Genomic DNA, 18,138 nt, shown 5'->3' on the forward strand with positions numbered 1-18,138 from the left:
TGCGGAAAATGAAAGTTTAATGCTTGGCAACATCAACGAAGGGCCTAAGGTGAGTTACTGAAAGTATATTTCTATAATAATTGAATCTATCGTGAGAAAATTCAACATCATTTTTTAAGATATGGGAAAGAATCAAAAAATTTCTAAAAATATTCATTCCTTTTTCAAAATTATTAATATATACACAGAGTATCCCATTAAAATCAATTTACTTAGATATCTTCGAAACTGTTGATAGAGAAAAATGTATCTAATTATTAATTTAGCTAATGGCTTAAATAATACATAAAATAATTTTTAGGTAACAATAAATTATTATAATTACCATAATAGAGTAAAATTATATATATATAAATAAAAAAAAATAATAACGTTTATTCTAAAAAATTGTAATTTCTAAAATTAAAAACTCGATCACTTAACCGCGAGTAGTGGATTAAATTTTATTAATATTTCTGAGTAACTCTTTTAGTAATTTTAATAAATAATTTTTTTGGATAGCAAATACAACAATACTTATTACAATTATTTTGATGTAAAATTAATTAAAAAACAAAAAAGGAATAACACTTATTGCAACATTTTAACTTGTTTTTGTAAAAGTTTGATATTAACAATACTAGTAACTAATAATAGTATAACTTTTAGAAATGATAATAATTGTAATAATACTAATAAAATTTCTAATCATACGATATCATCTATCCAATAACGGAATAGAAATTTTATGATTATTATGTTCGAAGCCATTCGAAAAGTTTTCCCATGGGAAAATTTGTGAAACTTGAAGGGAAAGGTCCTAGAATAGGACACGCTCGATGATTACGCTCGTATAAGAACACAACGACGTGCTCTCAGAAGCGAACCCGAATTTTCATCTCCCTCGTAATCTGCAAGCCGGCCGTCACCTCGAGTCTCTCAGCTTCTCTCGCTCACTCACACTTTCTCATTTCTTCTTCTTCTTCTTCTATCCTTCCTCTTTCCAGAGAACGTTTGCTCTTAGCATTTCATCGGTAGATGAATTCGACGGCGGTGGATTTCGCGGAAAAAGAGGTTGGTATTAATCTCGATTCTATTCTACGGTTCTTATCAGATGCTCTACGAAATATTGCTTCAAATTGCAAAGTACCAAACGTATTACTACGACATCATAAAAAGAGAACCAAAATATCTTTCCTTATTCGTGTTCGTTCTCGATTTGTCGTTATAGTAATAAACATATTATTACTTTAATAAAAGTCATTCGTATTTTTATATAAATACTTATTGTTAAATTATATTTTTATATTCATATTACTTACTTATTATATCATAGCTTTTTATTATCGTTTATTTCGTACATAGTTGTAAAATAACGTTTCTTTCCTTTATTATTTCATAGTAACACTTTTAGTCATTATATTAGCAATATTAATTTAATATATTATCGTTATTTTTCACAATCCATTGCCATTGAAATAAAAATACAAAAATTAATATTATATCGAATTAATATTGCCAAGTAAATATTTTGTCACAAGTATGGCATAATAAAAAAAGAAGACAAAAATTGTATTACTTCATTCTTAATATTTGTTATACATTACTCTAATAAAAATATTTAAATTATTATCAAATTAAATTAATAGTATTAACAAACTTTATTTAAACATAATGAAAACAATATCATTGATATTGAAGCAAAATATTTTAAATAAAAATACTCCAGTTAAATATTACAACAATTTATCATTTCCTGGACTATTGAACATTTATAGTTAATGGAATAATAATCAATCCTTTGATACATAATTAAAGAAAAATTTTTCTTTCTTGGATAACTTGAAAAAGAAAATGATAAAATTATTCTTCAAAAGTAAACTTCTCTTATCCCGCAAGATACATACCACGATATAGTTTCTTTAGTGGAATAAAAAATTCGTAATAGTTTATGTATTAGGTACGAGTTAGGATTCCTTGGTAGGAAAAGGAAAGTCGATAAACTTTCCACGAAACTGTCGCGATCTTAGTTCTCTGGTCTCACCGAGAAACACTATTTCTTCGGATGGAAACTGAAAAAGGAATTGTATATAGACGGCACGAGTGAAGTCACAGAAGGAGGAAAGGAAGAAAAGGGGAAATGAAAGAAAAGAAGAAAGGAGCGGGTTTGTAATTCATATTAGAGTCTCCGAGGACAAAGCAATCAAGTTCCTTCGAGAACGGTCGCGACACTCTCGGGCATACTGGACTTTCGCATCAAATTAAACTTACAGATCCTTCGCTTGTACAAAGACGAGTTTTGAGAGAAAGAGCAAATGAGTGAATGAATCAGTCAATCAGTGAATAAGTTCATGAATCAGTGCTCAGTTAGTTAATGAATAAATACATATATGTGTTGTTTTTTAATTTCTTTTTTGTAAGCTTTAATTATATTAATTAAACAATCAAATGAATGAATACATTTATATAACTTTATCTTGTCTTCAACTGTAGTTAAATAAAATCAAAATGAAACCATAAAACAAAATGATAAACTGTAAACTAAAAGTGTAATGAGCAAATGAGGAAACGTCGATGTAGCCTTTTTAGATGTTACCGAAATAAAAATAAAACAATATTACGATAGAAGAACACTACTTTATTAGTTAGAAACTTTGTGAAGCAAAAAAAAAGTTTAAAGAAAAGTCTAAACGTGATTGGAATGTACAAAGGAAACGTGCGAATGTAAGATCAAAGTTCAACGAACGTGTCCACGTTTCGACTCAGAGACTTTTCTCTAAGCTTTATCAAATTTGATTAAATCGTGGTTTGAATTGAAAGAAAGATCTTTGTTGTTACAATTGGGGGCGTCGCTAAAACTTTACACTTACTACGTTTAACGCACAAAATAACGTTGAAAGTAATCACGAATATGTGTATAAAAATGATTTTATTATATTAAATAATTAAGTAATAAACGTCCAAAATTATTTCGATTACTTTCAATTCGAAATCAGACATTTCATACTTATTGATATAATATATAAATAAATATATATTTCATAAAAAATATGTTTTATCATTATTATTATTATTATTATTATTATTTCTTACGGCTGAAAAATCGTCCTTTTTCCTTTAAAGGAAATCGCATCGACTGGTGAAAAGCTCCTCATCGTGAATAAATTTTCAACGAAGTACACGTAACTCTTCTAGCGACGATGTGCCGTTGAGAGGAAAAGAAGAAAAGAAAAAAAGTATTCCTCCCGTCATGAAAAAGAGTAGGAAACGAAGGAAAAGAGAAGAAACCTCTTAATGCCTCGAATCTTACGGATTCACGGCTGCTTCTACTGGACTGCGAATTAAAATATCGTGGTATCTTGCTAATTGTAAGATCTGGATGACTCGTCTCGAGCGAAGACTTCAATCTTTTCTCTTTCTCTTTTTATTTTTTTACCGACTTCTAGCTCAAATAATCTCATCTTTGTATATTTGTGACTAAATTAAATTTTCGAATAAAATTATAGGAACAAATTATCTCTGGTATTTAATTATTAGGTTGAATCAAAAATTTTTTCGTATTTTTTTTTGATAAATTACTTTATATGCAATTATATGATATGTGATATTATTATTATTTATATGTAAAATAGAGATATTATAATTTTAAATAATTTAAAATTAAATGAGATATAAAGTACAATATATTATACAGATCGAGGAAAAAGTTTTTCCGTATTTGTGTAAGGAAAAATAAAATATGCCTGTATATTATATTTTAGAACTTATTCTCACACATATACGAGAATTGCTTTCCCTCGAATCGATAGCAAAGGTGTACCATACTAGCGAAACAAGGAAGTTTGCATTAAACATTTTCAGGTTGCATGAGGTAGAGTCTCGATGTTGTTAGGTTTCTAGAATGTAAGAGGATAAGATATGCTAGTAACCATACTCCTAGGAGTTACTCCTTAAGTTCTCTCTATTATATTCTAGGGTTAAATACGAGTAGGGGGTTAAATATCATCTTTGTTGTTGTTTATTAATTTACTAATATTCTTTTTTTTTAATATAACGGAATATTTAGAAATATATCTTTCGTATACTTTTATCAAAGTTTTAAAATAGTTATCGGCAAAACAAAGTTGAAACGTTAGTTTTGTAGTAGAATCTTATCCTTAAAGCCGATTACATGGCTTACTTTAACATCGCATTAATATGAAAGACGTAAAATGGAAAATCACGAAATATTTTATAAAGAATACTTTGACTCGGAAAAATTTTTAGTAATCTCATTATTAAGTATTACAAATATACATATTTGCTGAATAATATTAAAACGAAATGCTATAATTTCTTTTGAGATTATTTTTATTTTTTATTTTTTTTTTTTTCAAAAAAGTACAAATCTCAAACTACATTATTTACTACTCTATATTTTCTTTCCAATTAGAACTATATCGTATCGAATCATGCACATCTCGCATTCGAGTTTCCATCCATTGTCTCGCGTTCACAAACGGAGCAGCAAACTATAGTTAAAAAGGACGCACGAAAAGTCTTTCTCTAGGAAGTGAAACGATTCCCATCACGCACTTGCAGCAAATTTCAAACGAGAAGAACTACAAGCTTGTATACGGTAGTTGCGATAACAACCATAAATCACACGTCGAGCTTAGGAAACATTTGAGAAATAGCTGGTGATCTCGCGAATTTGTACGATTTTATTTTCTTACTACACTTTTTATGTATTTTCTATTTTGATATGAGAAAGTAACACAAAACAAACAAAAAATAATAATTCTTATTTATGTAATAAAAATATAAAAATATATGGTAGTAGTACCTCATTAAATAAATCGAAGTTCTGGAGTGTTTACCCAAGGTCGATTTTATGTCAGGAGTCGTAAGAATTCATCGAACACGATAACCTTCTCGGTGGAGTGCCGAGAGGGAAGTGACGCTTAAGTCAACGCGTCTAGCAAGTCTACCGAGTTCGGACGTCCTCGAGTAAGCTCGGTAACCTTCGGTAGTAGCGGGAGGCTTCAGCCACTCGTGGTTTCTCGTATTCAGCTTCTCAGTGCTGTTTCGGACGCGGTTGGGAGTGGACGTGTTTTTCATTGTCTCTCTCTTTCTCTCTTCATCATCGTCGTCTTTTTCAGTCCCTCTAGAAAATTAATAAACGAACTTTCGAAAGTTCCGACGATAACAGACATTTAATCGTTCGTTAATAAAACCTAGTGTAAGTGTACGTTGATATTTTTCCTCATTAATGTGTACTCCTTGTATTTGACGAATGAAAAAAGAAGAAACAGAAATAGACAACTTATCGCATTCCTGGAATTACTCGACAACGTTGTTCTCCGCTTTAGTGAAAATAGTTGTTTTATCGCCGTGATAACGAGTTAGATAAAGATAACGAACTATCGGGTGAACGAAAGTGCGAGAATAATAGAAAAAGAAAGAAGAAAAAAAACACGAAAATAAATCAACGGATAGAAAACATCGAAGGAGCAAAATTATTGTCTTTCTATCGAATTTCACTGGATTGTTGCACGCACGTAAATAAATATTTTCGTTGATCTTACGAATTAACTGTAAGCTAATATAAAAAGAAGGAAAAAAACGATCAGTTTGTTTATTAACTATCGTTGGTGGAACATAAAGAATATTCGGTTATCAAAACGCCATATTACTCTGTGTTCGAGACGTTCGGCAATCTTCGTCTAATATACTCGACGAATTTTTCATACCGGAAATATTAAACAGTTTTCGTGCATCGTTATTTGAACGGACCTTCACATACGTAAATTATTTTAACGACCAAGTTCGACAAATTTGATTTTTACATGAAATTAAATACGAAATGATCGCATTTACTTTTATTAGTCAATTTTTAGATTAAAAAAAGCGAATTTTGTTCTCAATCTTTTATTAGATACGATAATCTTTTTGTACTTACGGTTGTGATTTCTTTTTCCTTAATTTATTGAGTCAGTGAAAGTGAAATAAATAAAAAGAACGAATTTCGTTTAAATAGTAGTAGAGGAAAACGTTTCGTTCGATCGACCACCTTCGTTTTGCAGTGCTGTGACAAAAAGAAGAAATTGTGTGATATATCTCGTGTTAGCCAAGCAACCAAGTAACCAACCAATCAACCAACTGAAACCAACCAGTTATAGCTAGTTGCATCTCTTCTATCTCTGTTTTACACAGTTGATACAGGTAAATATTTACTTGTAAACATATATGGAGCCTCATTTATTTCCCGATCGTAATTCCTCGTTTCTATTCTTCTTTCGAACTCTGTAGTTAAAACGTTAGTTTTGTTTTCGAGAATAAGAGAGAAAAATACTAATAAAAAAGTTCCTATCTTCTAATGTGAGTGAACTCGATCGTACTCATATATATATATATATATACATATATTCACATATGTATGTATAGTAATTTGTGCTCTCACAGAGGGAAAGTTTCGAAACGTGCGTTGCCAGGTCACGTGGTTTTTCGTTCAATCAGGTCAGTCATTATTATCGTTTTACAATCGAAAAATAAAAGATTCAATTCTTTCTCTGATGATCTTATTTGTTTTTATCTTTTTACTTGTAATCTTTGATTAAAAATTCCAAGGAAGATTTGATCAAAGTGAACGAATTAAAAGTAAATTTTTATTTTGGAAAAATTGAACGAATAAATTTTACGAGTAAATATATTTATAGAGAAGTGAAACGGAACTGTTTATTTTTAGTATAATCAAAGAATTATATATCACACTATGAATTGATACACTGTGAAGTGTAGGTTTAAGAATAAGTACTATTAACTGTGGATATATATATATATATATATATACAAAATGTTTCAAAATATGTGAGTATAACGGAGATGGTTTCGATATACTAAAAAAAAGAAAAATTGTTTGAATTAAAGTTATTTTTATCTTCTATTCATATTCATATAACTTTAATGACTGTTTGCTTTAACTATTGTATTTACGAGTAAGCTACTTATCTTATGTTAGACATTTAATTCCAAAATAAATGAATTGGTCGTGGAGGGCCAATTAATTGGCCAGCCCGATCGCTTGATCTAAATCCGTTGGGTTTTTATTTACGAGGATACTTAAAATCTTCAATTTGCAATAGATCAGCTAATAATACTGAGAATACTTTGAACAGTTTTTATGAAAATCATATAACAACGCGTATAATATAAGAAAATAATTGTATGACAATTTGTTTTGTAATATTACGTGAAATAAAACCAGTCCTAAAGTTATGTACACATATTTTGAGATATCCTATATGTATATGTACGTATATTTAACGATCCTGACCGCAAGTGGGATAATCATTTCGTGAACGCGTCAGATGTCGGATCATTGATACGATCGTGTTCGGTCCAGCTACATGCGTGGTTAATACGTAATTTGAAACTGACAGAAAGTCACGAAAATTAACGAGGAATAACGATCGTTAGTCTGCGTATGACGACTTGTCTACATTATCAGTTAATATTAATAAGTTATCTATTCTATTGTTACGTCATTTCTATAAGACTTATATATAGAACTGTTTTTTTTTTTAAGAAAAGAAAAGTTTTTTTATCAATATATAATTTTATTTTATAGAAGAAAATTTTGTTCATATTATTGCATAAAATCTGTGTAAAGTTAAATAATTCGTATGTATCAAGTATGAAATAATTTTTCTATTAATTTTAATAATTTATACACGAGAATGGAGTTGAGAATCTCGAAAAGAGAACCTTTTTTTTAAATAAAAATTAGTTTGTTCGAACAAAAATTGTTTCTATGTTAGGCTCAAAACTTTTCAACTCACTAACATATATCACTTATGTATATATTAATTACTATATTATTTCCATAATAAAATACATTACGTATAGATGTTATTACAGTGTATAAAATAAATTACTATATATAATATTTACAATATAGTAAGTAACACTTTTAGAAAATTATCTCTATATTCTTTTTTGATAAATTATATAAAAATATTGAGATATATATATAAGTACATGAGATGACGTAACAATTTCTACCGAAACTGATAAAAATTTAATTCGAAATGTACTCGGTTTATAGATTATTTATTTTAAAATTTATCCATTCTCTTTTCTCAAGTATTGATCTTAAAATATTAATAAAAAGATCCGTGTTATCATTTGACAAACCTTGATGCAGAAATTGTCTCTTCTACAAGAAATTCTCTTTAGCAGGATATACATATTTGCTACTGTTCGAGATATATTTATACTCAACATAGAACCAACATACAAACACATTAAGAAACTTATTTAAGAGATAAATGAAAATTGGATAACGTTCGAAATTAAAAATTTCCTTTTATGCAGCAGTCGACCTTTATCTTTTTTTTTTAAACATAGATATTCTTTTTCCAGATTTACATATTTTCAAGCCAACATTCGATTGGTATTAGTCATCGATCAAAAAATAAAAATAGAAAAAAAGAAATAAAAATATTTGATTTGTTGTTTTCGAACGTTATGAATTTTACGAACTGTTTCCTGAAAAAAAAAAAATATATGGGACAGATATTTTTGTTTTATTTTTGTCGTTGGGATATTTTTTTGTTTTGTTTTTGACACCACTTTCGTTATATTCGATAAATCAACATTTCGGCATTCGACACTAAAATCTTTGCTAAGGCGCGAGGGGTAGGAGGAATGAAAGGGTCGTGTGAGTTTAGGGAAACTTAGAATTGAACGTTTCGATGCATTATAAAATACTACTGTTACCATACATACAGCTGTAACCAACGAATAGCTAAGAGGAACAAATACAAGAGAACAAAAGTAACAAATAAAATAACAATAACTAAATAAAGACACAGAAATATTCGTCCATAGAAAAGTGTTTACGTAGAGATACTTTCGAAAACTAGTAACGTGTGCGGAATACAAAGAGTGATTTATATTACAACGCGATTACTTTGATTTATTTCAAAATGTAATAAAATCAAAATTTTTAAAACGAACATCGATTTGATTATATGTAATTGGGTGGAAAAGTTTTGAGTCTAACAAACAATTTGATTTTTTGATTAAAGAACAAATCGTTGTAAATGAATTTGAAAATTTCTCAACTTCTATTGTATAAATAAAGTTATACAAATATTTACGTAAATAATCGTTAAATTAGAACGAAACGTAACTAAAAAAAGGGAAATAAAATGGGGGGAACGTTAGGTACAGTACTATAAGTCAATTTATTTACGTTAAAATCGAACGTTAGAAGTTAAGATTTTAACGACCGAATTTGATATAAAGTATCGTAAAACAAAGGAATAAACTCTTTCGTTTCCCCTTCTTCACAATGTCTATGCGTCTTCGTCGTACTTTCGTAGCGAAATAACTCGGCACGCGTGCGAAGGTACCGGTTCGAGTCGACGAACTCGAAGAAGGTTGACCAAGGCCGTTCGGGTTTATTTATAGCAGCGATTTAACGATCCAGACTTTTGCCGGGAATGGTATTTTCGTAGATCCACGCCAAGAGAGAGAGGAAGAGAAAAAGAGAGAAAGATAGATGTCCAAAATGTGTAGGCGAGATGCCAGAAACCAGAGAATAGTTTACTAAATTATACTAATTGTAAGTGCACAGTCACAGTGGTTTTCGGACACTTAAATGAAGATCTTAAAAGCGTCTAGTAATGCTAATGTTAGTTCCAAATTTATTATATTTGTTTTGTTTGCAATCACACTTTGCTTTCTAATTTTTTGAAAGAGATCTCGAATGTTTGTGTTATAATATATATAAATGTATTTTTATAATATATTATAATTGTTGTTTTTGTATTAATAGGAAATTTTATCAATATTTCGATCGAGATCTCGAAAGTTTGTGTATTAGACATTAATTTAATTTTAAGATTTATTATAATTACGTGTGCGGTCATTATAATTTTCGAATACTTCAATTAAAAAAGTCGTGCATATTTAAATAATTAATATATGTTCAAATTTAATTGCTGTGACTATAATTCATTCTATATTTTTCTTTTTTATTTTTTCTAAAATAATTTTATCTCTAAAAAAAGAGTTGTTTCAGTCTATAAATATAACTATTGGTAATACAAATAAAAGTTTATCCAGATATTTTGTGGATATATAGTAATTTTAACAATTATTAATTTTGTGCAAATATTATAACAAAATTAACGAATCAAGTTTTATGTTTTTATTTTTAATTTAATGAATAATTTTTATCGTGTTTTCTATTGAAGATAACCGAACTTACCGAACAACTCAATACATTAAATTTATATTTAAATTCTTAACTTACATTACTTAATTATCTATATATATATAGATAGGATTGGGTTCAGTGTAGAGGTGTGTAATTAACATACACCGAATAGATGATAGAAATAGCGCTACAGAAATACCTCACGATCTTTAGATAACGTAATGTGATCTGACTTGATTAAACTTGGGTTTATAATCGACCGATATACGCCATCGCAGACAAACACGTCAAAGCCCTCCAAAAACAAACTCCCTTCGTCGGTTTTTTCCGCCGCTAATTTATACATCACCTCCCTCCCCAGTTCTTACTTTCTTTTTCGAAACTTCTCGACCATTCTTGATTGCCAGACATCCGAATCCTTTTTCCTTCCTTCCAGTTCGGCGGGAATTCTCTAGAAACTTCGGCGCGATTGTACGCAATTAGCGATAAGTCAGTGTCACCTTGTACATCTTATAAACAAAACATACTGGGAAGAAAGCGATCCCCTTCATCTTACACGTACTTTCATACACACACTCTTTCTTTTCATTTGTTCTTTATCGTTCACTCACGTCACTTTGTTCTTGGGCCACCCGTACCGCTCCTACACATACACACATACATATATATATATATATATTTTTTATAAATAAATTGTAACTAATTCAATGTACTATTTACATTTAATTTATCGCCATACACATATGCATATCTCATGTATTATTCATACGCAATTAAAAATGCAGGTTTAACAATTAGAAACAGTTAGTAAAGATAATAGAAAAGCATAAACACGGAAAGGGAAGAACATCGATGCGCATCGTGAATTTACATGACTGTTCTTAAAGTGGATAGATAGGAATAAGAACAAGAGGATAGAAGGAGAAGTGGTAGAAGAAGAAGTCTTTGCATTAAATGGTTACTTCATCCAGTCTCTGTAAGATAGACAAAAAAACTACAAAAGAGAAAGACAGATAGAGTGACAGAAAGAGAAAGAGAGAGGAAGGGAAAGAAAGAAAGAAAGAAAGAAAGAGAAAAAGATAAAAAAAATAGAGAAGGGGTTGAATTCCATGCACGTACAAATTCTGGAACAAGATAGGTCGAGGGTTGTGAAGTGTAGGAGAGGGGAGAGAGGTACTCGAGGGTGCTTTAAATTATGCAGGAGCTTTTAAAAGTGTATACATTGAAAAAGTTGGTGGTGGGCTCGGTGGCGAGCCAGTCCAAAAATTTACATTGACCTCCATCTTTGCTCCACCGCACTCCTCCCTCTCTTTTATTTAAATCTTTTTTTCTTTCTCTTTCTCTATATAATCCATCTATCTTTCTTTCTCTCTACTTTTCCTCCTTTTCTTTCTCTTACTCATCCTTTATTTTATTCGGTAACACCAAGTCACTTAGACCTACCGTTACAAACTATCCATCCGTTCCTTGGAAGGTATGAATTATGCAGCCGGTTATCTCGATAGCTGCAATCAGAGAAAAGAAGTAGCACGCGGAAGAAGCAACCAACGGTTCGCCCGGCTACGGTGGAATAAAAACTAGTCCAAGTGGAAAAATAGACCGATTCGATTGGAACGGGAACGCTCGAAACTCGTTCCTTCCAAGATATTCCAAAAGCATTTGAGTTCGACGTCTTTGCTACGTCGAGATTTCACTTTGATACGAGTTTAGTATTAATTCCTTTCAATTATTACATCTCTTTACGTTATATTTGCTCATTTTTTTATTTTTATTTAGCTTTTTTTTTCTTTGCCACATTATTACTCAAAAAAAAAAAGAGAGAAATGTTTAATTATTCGAAATTTATTGTTGTTAATACAGTACTTGTACCGTGCTTTTGATATAATGTATAATAATTTATGAGTTTACGTGTTAGTCTATGTATCGTACAAAATATTTTATAATCTAATCTGACATAAGACAATTTTCTTTTATTCTAGACAAATATGTTCATACTATTTTTTATAGTCTGGAGAAAGTGGCACGATACACACTACATACGCATGCGTCGTTAAAGATTCAAAACACGTATAATAAATCCATTTCTTTTTTCTTTCTCTTTTTAATCTCTCATAAAATTAAATTTGATAGATTAGATTTTAGAAATTCCATATATAAAAAAAAGATAGATAAATATTAAATATTAATTAAGCTATCACGCGTACGCGGCAATTTAAAATATATCTTTTTATTAATTAGTTGTTTTACTATTTACATAAATTTGACATAATTTCATTTAAAATATTCAAATCCTATAAATGTAATAAATTAGTCTCGTGTTTGCGTCTATAGTCATGACACTAATTACGAAGACTTATTTTTGATAATTGTTAAACAATTTTGCCAGGATTAAAGGCAGAATTTCGTCAATATTATAATATACACACACACATATAATGGTGTGATGGAAAAGGATGCTGATGCTGGAGAAAGAGGAACAGGAAAAAGAGGAGGCGAAGGAGGAATAGAAAGAAAAAGGAAAAGGTAGTGAGCGGGGGATAGGGGGGATAAGGGGGATAGTTCGTTCTACGTTTCACTATTCAAAATCGAGTTTGCGGAACGCACTCGCCCACTCGTGAAGCATCACGAGTCGCAAGGCCTTCCACGAAAAGCCTGAGAATGTGGCTCTCGCCTCCTATTTTCTTTCCTTTCCACCACTAGTCGGTTACTCTTACTATTTACCAATAGGAATAGACGAAGAAAGATGTTGGAAAAGCTTGGATCACATGAAGAGATGAAAGAGACAGATTAGTGTGTATTGCGCGCGCGCGTGTGTGTGTGTGTGTATGTTTGTGTATGTATATATGATGTGTGAAAGAGAGAGAGAGAGAGAAAAAGAGACACAATAAAGAGAAAGAGAAGAATACTATATCTATTTACGAGCACGTTTATATTATATCTATATAGTTGTATGTATATGTAAGTGTGTAACTTCATCGTAGTAGTAGTTACAGCATGAATGGCAATTCACTACTCGACGGATCATTCAAGTCCTGCGTCACGCGATTTGCAAGCTTCTCTTTCTCTCTCTTTCCCTTATTCCTGTCCTTCTTCCTTCTTTTCACTCCCTCTCAGACCTTTCGTATCTTCATCTTTCTCACGTGCCACTGCACAATCCTCTATTTCAAGCAACAAGCATCGGTGTATGTATTTGGTCTTTCCTACCTAAAACCATTCCATTTGTAGCTCTTTAGAAATAATAATATTATAATTTCTAACTGTGTTATTGAGAGATAATTAAATTATATTAATAATTTTTTAATATATGTCGTTTGTATTAAATTGTAAATTAGTTATATATATATTAGCAATAATTGTAAATTTTGTGTGTTGAATGATAACTTTTTAAATTAGATTTATTAGAATTATACTATAATATATAGTTTTAATTAAAAAAATAGATAGTAATGTTAAAAACGATAATATTTAAAATAAAATATATTGAAAATATTAGAAAAGAAAAAAAAACGAAAAATAAAGATTTGATAACAATTTCAAGAAAACATAATAAAAATACATAAAGTATCAGAAAAACAAACCAGTATTTACAATTCAAGCGATTATTTTATAGTGTTAAAGGTGATTAAAAAACATTCTTATATATATTTAATAGAAATTAGATAATGTTAAAGGGGAGTGAAGGGGAGAAAGAGGAAAACAACTGTTGAACGTATAAAGTAATTACTTCCTTGTTATTTAAGTTTTCACGGTCTCGAACGCGAGGAAAAATGTAGATGTTAATCGTTAATTTCTTGTAAGACATTATCCGGACTCATGCTACATAAAAACATGCAACGGTCATTTTCATAGAGGAATATTTTTCTTTAGGCTTATCAGTCATGTATAATAGCACACAAAGCAAATTCTTATCGGTTATATAAGCAACACAACTAGTATACCACTCGTATCGAAGCGTACCAAGCAAATAGCATGAATTTTTACGACACGTGACACACGTAGCTATAATATATGTAGTATGTATGAAATGTGTAGAGTTTGTGAGCGCGCATACATACGTTGCCACGATTTTTCCAAATGGTGTAGTCGAACGTGAATCGGCTGTGCAAACTAAAATCATCGACTAGATTTTTGTGTATAACATATGTCACACACGTGTTGTTTCACTTTTACGTATTCATTTTATTTTTATCGATTTTCGAAATAAAAAAATAAACCGGAGAGAAATCAAAATGTAAATACGCAATCGATTATTTTCAAATTTTTCTCTCTTTTTTTTTCTTTTTTATATCTTGTTAAGAATCAAAACAGATATTTTATAATATAGAACTTTTGTTGAAAATCGAAGCTGTTTTTTTAATAGAATATATATATATGTATAAACAATTTTCTATTTCTACGTCGTGGAATATCAAAGATAATTTTTTACGTACGATACAATGGATGGACAAATTTGGACCCTCGACAAATAATAATAATAATAATAATAATAAACATCTTTTATTTGTTTATTTTTGTTCTTTTTTCAAATAAAAGTTTCTAAAAAATCGATATAAAATTAGTACCGCGATTTATTTAAATGAAGTATCGAAAAGATAAATTTAGTATTAACAATCCGAAGAGTCGTTTATTTTATTATAAAATAATTGTTTAATCGAGATATAAAAATAGTTTCGAGTTTTAGTCAGAAAGTAATCTTTGCAAGGAAAGAATATAAATTGAGTATCGAAAAACGTTGGAAATGGGAAGTTAGAAGAAGAAAAAGGAAGAAAAGTGTAGAAGAAGAAGAAAAAAGAAATGATATGAAGGACACTTTGAACGGTTTAATCGCATGCGTGTCGGTTAGGTTCGCAACGTCGTCGGAGATCGACATTCGGAAAAATATCCAAAGCTCGAAACTTTTCCAATCGTATCTAACCTCGAGCCAGAAGAAAAGATGAAGGTGGCTGAGGGGCCGGGTATGGGGGGGTTGAATGTTAGGTTGAACATAATGAAAGTTCGCCAGAGATAAGAAACTTTTCCCTTCGGGAACTTTAGCGTAGATCGATCTAGACGAGTGAACTATGCCAAAAACTTTCGGATGATTTCTTTTGACCATGAAATCCCGTCAACAAAAAAAAAACTTGTCTTTTCGGACTCAATGGGTTGCTTAAAAAATCAAAAAATCAAAAAATAAGAAAACACGCAGATACAAAAGAAGAAACACATGCGTGAATTGGAAACTTTTATAAGCCTATTCTTTTCTAATAATAGACTTTTAAGATTATATCGGGAATTAAGAATTAAATTTGACAGTAAAAAGAAATTGTTGTTACTATATTTGGTTAGATACTTTTCAACCAGTTAGCTTATTTATTGGTTGTATCAGAAAAATTTGTTTCACACAATCGAGATACGTTTGAAGGCGGATTAGTGAAAAGTATTATCCTATTTTCAACAATAATAGCAAGGACCTTTTTGACATTTTCTCTTCGAGGGTTTAAAGAATGTTTATTGGTGATCGTAAGAAATGAAAGAGCTATGAAAAAGAGCTGAGAAAAAAAAATTCGACGTAGGGCAAGACAGATCCAAGCAAAAACTTTTCGTCCTTCAGTTCTTCTCTCTCTCTCTCTCTCTCTCACACTCTCTCTCTCTCTCTCTCTCTCTCTCTCTCTCTCTCTCTCTCTCTCTTTCAAGTGAGAAGAGAATGATTTATCGATATATCAAAAAGGATAAAAGCCAAATCGATCTTTCTTCCACAAATCTTTTTAAATATTCTATCTTTTTCTTTTTCCTTTTCGACAAAAACGATTTAAGACTTTTTCTTCCTCCCCTAACACCGGTAAAAGTTTTATTTGAAACATACAAAACGCGGATTTAAATATAATAATTCTTCTTTTTTGTGTTTGCGAAATAGGATAAAAATGTGACAGGAGAAGGGAAGAAAAAGAAGGAAAAGAAAATTATTACAGCTGATATCGAATTCATTCGGTCTCGTCAAATTCTAACGAGACGATACTCAACATCGAACCGATTTCTATTCTCAATAGATTCACCGGAAATCCGGAAACATTTATCGGTCCCCATTGGATGGTTCTGTTGTTTGCAGCTGGTTCTATGGGACGGTTCAAGTTCATTGTTAAGCGCAACAACACGATTCTTTTGTTGTGGCCCATTGTCCATGAGAAAGAAAGTTATGCTATATCGTTCAAATGTGGGGCTGGATAAATTTCCCTTGCGACGGAAAATATCCTTGTGTGCATAAAATAAAATAAAAAATAAAAATTAGAAAAATAAAAAGAAAAATAAATATAATAAACACTAAAACAATAATAAAAATATATATATGATAAAAAGAAATAATTGAATTCTATATATCGAAGTAACTTATTAGAGAAAAAAGAAAACGATATATTTATTTATATAGGTGTATAGATTTTATATCGTCGTTGTATACTTCAGGCAGAAAAGGTTGAAAGTGTCCAGCGTTTGTCAGGAAATAAAATGAAAAGAGAAAATACTTGGCCACGTTGGTCAACTGGCAGAAAGAAAAAAGGGGTGAGAGAAAGAGAGAAGAGAAAAGAAGATCCAATATACAATATCCAGCTCAATCTCCGTGTCGAGAACAATCCTATTTGAGATGGTATGTACAAAGGGGACAGTGGTTCCCCCAAGTACAAGCCGATAAGCAATTCGACCGTTCATTCGCTGTCTAGAGAAAAGTCGGCCGACTTTTTATCGCGATCCATTGTCCACGTAGACTAAAATGGCCTATCGAGCTGTGAGAAAAGTTTCGAAAAGTGGGCCATGAAGCTTCCAGGGATAGCGAAAGAGGGAGAGGGTCAGGTAGTATAGGGTACACGAGTTTCTAGCATATCTCATAGAACCTGCTCGTTGTCGAATCGGGTCAGCGATTCGGCTACAAGGTTACGCTCTTTCCAGCTCTTTTTTTATTTTTTCCCTTCACTCTTTCCCTTTTTTTCTATTTTCTTTGTTTATCTTTTTCCTTTTTTCCCTCTCTCTCTCTCTCTCTCTCTCTCTCTCTCTCTCTCTCTCTCTATCTCTATCTCTATTTCTCTTTTCCTCTGCTCTGTGAAATCTTTTTTCACCAAGTTCTATCCTCATATACTGGCGAAGAGCAGCTACCTACTTGAAAAAGCAGACTCACTTCTATAGACTTTTTATACTCGTTCTCTGCTTCTCTGCTGTTACCTTCAAATATACTAGATTACTACTACTACTACTACTACTATACTGCTACTACTACTATTACTACTACTGGTTTCTACTGCTGTGATAGGTGGTAGCTGTTCAGAGTTTTGTGTTATCATATAAGTTTTTGATAAATCAATATAAATTCCTTCTTTTTTTTTTATTATCTCGCATTAGAAATTCGTATTAATTTGATACGTATCTTTTAATGATTACTATATATAGGTTTTCTTCTTTTTTTTTTTAATTATTTTTTTATAGCTTATAAGATAAATACTTTGAGAGAGGAAAAAAGAGAGATTATAAAATGGTATTACTTCTTTTAATCTAATTAAAAATAATTGGTATACGATTAGTCTGCAACAAGACTATTAACGAAATAATTATTACCTTTTGGGAGAGACTAACAAATCAACCGATATAAAATATTTAAAATCAAGCTGATCATTCGATATCGAGGTTAATCATATCGTTTTTTTTTTAGATATTTGTTAAATGAAATAACGTGGAAATGACATTTGCTAAATTGCAAATTTCCATTAATTAAGAATTCCAGGAATTGTTTAGAAAAATTTATACTAATAGTAAGTCAAATTATAATTTTTATAGTCACTCAAAAATCTTTTTTTAAAATAGGTTCGTGAGATAATATATTTTTTAATATAAATTACCAAATTAAAACAATTTAATACAAAAATCCTTATCATACTATACATATAGGGTCTCTTATAAATGGGAATTAGAAGCCAGTTTTAAGTGTCAAT

General features: G+C 30.5%; 1 protein-coding gene across 3 annotated transcripts in view; it reads left to right on the top strand.

The window, feature by feature from the left end:
• Positions 1-18,138, top strand: part of LOC106793692 (mannosyl-oligosaccharide 1,2-alpha-mannosidase IA) — a 306,271-nt gene that overhangs the window by 218,071 nt on the left and 70,062 nt on the right. For 2 of the 3 annotated variants that reach the window (XM_014760835.1, XM_014760836.1), the window contains exon 1: positions 5,019-6,183. The exons of the other annotated variant lie outside the window; for it this stretch is intronic. The gene's annotated coding sequence lies outside the window, so the exon portion shown is untranslated. Of the gene's footprint in view, positions 1-5,018; positions 6,184-18,138 lie in introns of those variants that run through there. 3 annotated transcript variants of the gene reach the window in all.

The sequence above is a fragment of the Polistes canadensis genome, unplaced genomic scaffold, assembly GCF_001313835.1.
Source record: "Polistes canadensis isolate GaletaPanama2010 unplaced genomic scaffold, ASM131383v1 scaffold_17, whole genome shotgun sequence".
Classification (NCBI taxonomy): Eukaryota; Metazoa; Arthropoda; class Insecta; order Hymenoptera; family Vespidae; genus Polistes; species Polistes canadensis.